The sequence below is a fragment of the Pleurodeles waltl genome, chromosome 7 (genome assembly GCF_031143425.1).
Source record: "Pleurodeles waltl isolate 20211129_DDA chromosome 7, aPleWal1.hap1.20221129, whole genome shotgun sequence".
Lineage (NCBI taxonomy): Eukaryota > Metazoa > Chordata > Amphibia > Caudata > Salamandridae > Pleurodeles > Pleurodeles waltl.
Window position 1 is genome coordinate 1,273,159,301 of NC_090446.1, and position 6,197 is coordinate 1,273,165,497.

Genomic DNA, 6,197 nt, shown 5'->3' on the forward strand with positions numbered 1-6,197 from the left:
TTCAAGCTGAATCAACACAGTTCTCGATGCCCCAAAAGCAGACACAAGAAGTGCGAGTAATAGAAAGCCAGTTAGGTATGCCAGCAATGATGAACCACAATGTGGGGATTAACATGCCACAGAATTCGGGGAACAGACAGAATCCAGACGCAATATCTCTACCTATCACTGTAGGTCCACCAGTACCACTGTACATACAGGCAAATTCAAGCACAAGCGACCAAGGGTTAATGATACAGAATGGGACAGGGAGAAGATGCATAGAAACCACTCCAGAGACAACTCCGATAGCGGCACTGCCAAATGGATCTGGGTCCTTGTCGGAATTTAGTCCAATTCCAATTTGTGCTCCGTCAACCGTAGTAAGGTCACATCCACCACTATTAGTACCATTAACCTCACAGACTGAAACATTACAGAAACCGTCAGTGGCAGTTGATGTAACTGCTACACTGATGGGACTGAACGCACAACAGGTAACACAATGGTTCAACAGCCTGAACTCCCCACAGAGTACATCTAGCGGGAAGGGAGAAGAGTACCTGAATAAAATAAGGTTGGGTATGGAGGCAGATGAACTGGTAGAAGGAACAATGGGTTTGAACAGATTAGAATCATACACAGAGGAAGAACTAAGATACATGTGCCCTAGGATTACAAGAGAAGTGAGCAACATACATAAGAAGTTACAAGAAATCACAGACAGAAACGAAATCGATATAGGTAAGACTAAACACCTGAGCAGAAGTTACAGGTTAGACTTTGAGACAAAAGATTTTGAACACATGAGATCGGCAGGGATGAAAACACACCTTAAGGAGATAATGCAGAGTGCACAGGTCTGGAGATGTTTAGACAAGTGGGAAAGTAGATGGGTTAAGAAAAAGGACAAAAAGAAAGAAAATACTCTAGAACGGAATGAGAAAAAACAACAGAATGACGATCTGATAACTATGCTACCAATGAGAGAAACGGCAGGGGGAAAACTTGTACATGTACCATGGCACAGGTGCGATATTCAATCCTTTACGGATGACTTTCCCAAATTGAGAGAGAATTTGGTGTTACATTACCCTCAACAAACAGATAGATTTGTGAAACTCGCGAAGTGTCTCTGGGAAGACCTGAATACTTTATTTGAAATTGTGGTTCCGGCAGATTTGTGGGAAGATTGTAAAAGGGCTGTAGGTTGGCCGACAAGTGAACCAGAGAGAAATAGGGACACAGGTGCGCCATCACCTACGGTAATGAGCTTGTACCACAAGGTGATCGAGCACTTGAAAACCAAGGTTGCGTCGAAAAATGTGGATTGGCAAAGGATTGACAGGACCGCCCAAGAGGTTAAAGAATCTATACACGTGTATTATGAGAGGTTGTTGAAAGCGTTTAAAAATTACAGTGGCACGGAAACGATTGAGCCAAAGGACATGCTCCATTTTGTGTTCAGGTTTGTGGAAGGGCTGAGACCCGAAATTAGCCAGATGATTAAATCGCATTTGATTTGTTGGCAGTCAAAGTCGATCGATGAAGTGTTGAATTATGCGAAATACTGCAGTGATGAGATTGAGACCAAACAGAAAAGATTGAAAGAAAAGGTGATGGTGATGCAGCTCAGAGCAGCTCAGACAGGTTTACAAGGTTTGCAAGGTTTTCAACAACAGATGCCGCAGCAGCAGGGAAATGCTATGTTTCAGCCGCAGATGAGAGGCAGAGGCCGAGGAGGTTTTGTGAATAATGGTCCTGATTTGAATACCGTTATGATTCCAAATGGTATACAGGCAATGAAGAAGGTGATGCCATGTCACACGTGCGGAATCGTCGGGCATTGGAAACGGGAGTGCCCAATGATGGTGCAGGAAGGTGTAGGTCAGCAAAACAATGATGTCAATGCATTCCAGACTATGAGAGGACAAAAATTGAGAGGTCCGAACACAAATTTTCAAAACAATATAAACCAGATGCAGGGTTTACAACCTATGCAACCGCAACAGGTGCAAATGCCTTGTGTGCAAATGACACAATTGCAGCCAATGCAACAGCAGTTTCCTATGGTACCTAATCAGCAAATGCAAATACCCTTAGCACCAATGAATCAGCAGCAAGCAATGCTTCCTCAACAGGTCACGGGTCAGGGAATGAGTCAAAATGACACAGTACACCAATTCCCACTACACAGCGAGAATGGAATAAACGATGTATGGGAGAGTGGAAGTTCAGATGAGGAGGGAAATTGTGTGCTTGCAGCATCTTTGGAAGTTGATCAAAAGGGTCCGTATGTGGAGGGAAGAGTTATGGGTCATCGCGTTTCATTCTTGGTTGACACAGGAGCTACACGTTCCACTGTTAGGAGCATTGAAGTGCCAAATTTGCCACTTTCAGGGAGAACAGTTCAAGTAGTGGGAGTAGCAAACAGGTACCTGACGAACCCAATCACAGATCCAGTACAAGTCAGAATTGGTAACTATCATGGGACACATAATTTTGTGGTATGTGACTCAAGCCCGATATCACTGTTAGGGAGAGACCTAATGTGCAAATTGGGATGTTCGATTATGTGTTCGAACGACGGAATTAGAATTCAGACGAGCAGTGATGGGGAAGAAGAGGACAGTATAGAAGGGGATGAGATGGAGACTGTCGATGAAGAGTATCCCCTGATTACCCTTTACCCAATGATCACTGAAGCAGATATTCCTGCTGAGTTACAGGAAACAGTCGGAAAAGAAGTGTGGGATATGACAGGAAAAGAGGTGGGATTGGTGAAAGGAGTGGAACCAGTGAAAGTGACTGTAAAACCCAATGTAACCTTTCCCCAGACACTACAGTACCATATGGCACAAGACACCCTCATGAAAGTCGCCCAACTCATTGATGGGTTTGTAATACAGGGAGTACTGAAAGAAGTGTTAAGCAGTCCATGTAATTCACCAATTATGGGACTAATAAAGCCAAGTGGAAAGGTCCGAATTGTGCAGGACTTGAGGAAAATAAATGACATAATAATAAAATGTTGCCCTGTAGTACCAAACCCAGCTGTGATAATGATTCAAGTCCCTTGTGATGCTGAGTGGTTCTCAGTCATCGACTTGTCACAAGCATTCTTTTCGGTGCCTCTTCATGAGGACAGCCAATTTCTCTTTTGTTTCAAATTCTTAGACAGAGTTTACAGTTGGTGTCGAATTCCTCAAGGGTTTTCGGAGTCACCGTCAATTTTCAATCAGATTCTAAAGAAAGATTTGGAAGCGTTGGAATTGCCATTCGAGTCAACCCTTGTACAGTACATTGACGACTTACTGATTGCATCCAAGACAGAAAGTGACTGCACAGCCGACATCATTGCCCTATTGAACCATTTGGGAAGGAATGGACACAAGGTGTCTCCTTCAAAATTACAGTTCTGTCAGAAGAAAGTGAAATATTTGGGTCACCAAATAGAGAAAGGGTCACGGAGAATAATGAAGGAAAGAATAACAAGTGTACTTCAAATGAGTCCCCCAAAGACGAGGAGGGAGGTGAGGAAGTTTTTGGGAATGGTGAGCTACTGTCGTCAATGGATTCCCAACTTCTCAACACTAGCAAAACCTTTACTGAAACTGACCCAGAAGGATGCATTGGATGAAATTGAACTGAAAGGAGAGGAGATGGATGCTTTTATTGAATTGAAAGAATGCATGTGCAGGGCTCCAGCTTTAGGTATGCCTGACTACACAAAGCCTTTCATATTGTTTTGTCATGAACGTGATGCATGTTCCCTGTCTGTCTTGACCCAAGCCCATGGTGGCGTAAACAGACCAGTAGCATATTTTTCAGCTACTTTGGATCCGGTCGCAGCAGCACTGCCAGGGTGTTTGCGCGCCGTAGCCGCAGTTGGTATCAGCCTCACTCAGAGTGAAGGAATAGTGATGGGACATCCTTTAACAGTCATGGTCCCTCACTCAGTCGAGATACTTTTGACACGTTCCCGAACACAGCACATGACTGGTGCTAGACTCACAAGGTACGAAACAATAATTCTGGGATCACCTAATGTGCAGCTGAAAAGGTGCACTACGTTGAATCCAGCAACCTTGTTTCCCAGTGAAAATGCTGAAATAGAGAACGCTGAAGACATCGAGCACGACTGTCTCCAGGTGACTGAATTTTGCACCAAACCAAGACCTGATATCAAAGATACCCGATTGCAAGAAAATGATCAAATTATTTTTGTTGATGGTTCATGTTTAAGAGATGCACTGGGTATATTGAAAGCAGGGTACGCTGTATGTACAGTAACAGGTGTTTTGGAAGCATCTTGGCTTCAAGGAGTTTACTCTGCACAGGTAGCAGAATTGGTAGCCCTTACTAGAGCTTGCCAACTCTCTGCATTAATGAAAGTTACCATTTACACTGACAGCCAGTACGGGTTTGGAATAGTGCTTGATTTCGGACAATTGTGGTCACAGAGAGGCTTCATGACCTCTTCAGGATCACCAGTGAAAAATGGTGAAAGAATAAGAGAATTGTTACATGCCATCCAACTACCAGGGGAAGTAGCAGTGGTAAAATGCAGTGCACACTCGAAGGGACAAGACTATGTTTCTCTGGGAAATGGATATGCGGATCAAGTCGCAAGGTTTTGCGCATTGAACTGTATATTGCTTAGGGATGAATGGAATTTGATAAGTGAACCAGAACTCGAACCAAGCGAAATATTTGCTCTAAAGGTGGTAGATACGAGGACGAATTGAAATCCTTACAGAATGATGTCAGTGAGGATGAGAAACTCTCGTGGACCAAGTCACAATGTGTAAAGAGACTAGATGAATTATGGGTTTCGAGTGAAGGGAAATTCGTTCTTCCAAACAGCCTTTTGACACAGATAGCCAGATTTTACCATGGACAAGCTCATCTTGGGAGGGATGCCATGATTAGGTTGTTTAAAACTGATTGGTTTAACCTCAAATTCCGTCAAGTTGCTGAAGCAGTTTGCCACCGTTGCGTCATTTGCCAACAGATGAACGCAGGGAAGGGAACCGTAGTAAATTTGAGCCACATTGGAAGAGCAGGGGGTCCATTCAGCAGGATGCAAATGGACTTCATTGAGATGCCTGTGCATGGAGGCTTGAAGTATGTGTTGGTGGTTGTGTGCATTTTTAGTCACTGGATTGAAGCATACCCTACACGCAGAAATGACAGTCTCACAGTTGCAAAACTACTCTTGAGAGAGTTAATACCACGTTTTGGATTCCCGATCTCTTTAGAATCATATAGGGGAAGTCACTTCAATAATGAAGTAATAAAATTGCTTTTTGCCGCACTGAACATTGAACAAAAGCTGCATTGTAGCTACCGCCCTGAAGCATCAGGTCTAGTGGAGCAAATGAATGGCACATTGAAATCAAGAATGGCGAAAATATGCGCTTCACAAACTTGAAATGGCCTGACGCATTGCCTTTGGTACTAATGTCAATGAGAAACACCCCTGACAGAAAGACTGGACTGTCCCCACACGAGATTCTCATGGGCAGAGCTATGAGACTTCCAGCAGTTCCTGCAAATGCGCTTTGAATATTACAGATGATATGGTGTTAGACTACTGCAAAGGTCTAGCTGATGTGGTTCGCTCTTTCTCTCACCAGGTGGAGGCAACCACCTTGCCACCGATCCAAGGTCCAGGACACGCCCTGAAAGCAGGCGACTGGGTTGTGATAAAGAAGCACGTGAGGAAGTCGTGTTTGGAACCCCGTTGGAAAGGACCTTTTCAAGTGATTTTGACGACTACCACCGCTGTGAAGTGTGCGGGAGTTCCCAACTGGATTCACGCCAGTCACACAAAGAGGGTATTGTGTCCCACAGACGAGGAAGTTGAAGCGCTGAAGTTGCCAGTACCTGATAACAAAGTACCAAGCGCTGAGACAGAGCGAAAAAGAACTAGAAGCGAACAGGCAGAAATAGAGGAGGGAGAAATATTCTCTGAGGACGAAGCAACTGATTCACTTGGGGAAGACCAAGGAGGAGCCTCAGAAAGCGACGAAGCAGCTGAAGGTAACAAAGAGCCTGAAGCAGCTGAAAGTGACAAAGAGCCTGAAGAAAGTAACGGTGACAAAGGGCTCGAAACAGGTGAAGAAGCAGGAGAGCCTGATCAGAGGAGGGCTTTCCCAGAAGCAGACGATACAGAAAAAGAAAAGGAAAACCTGATTGACTCCCCAGAAGGAGGG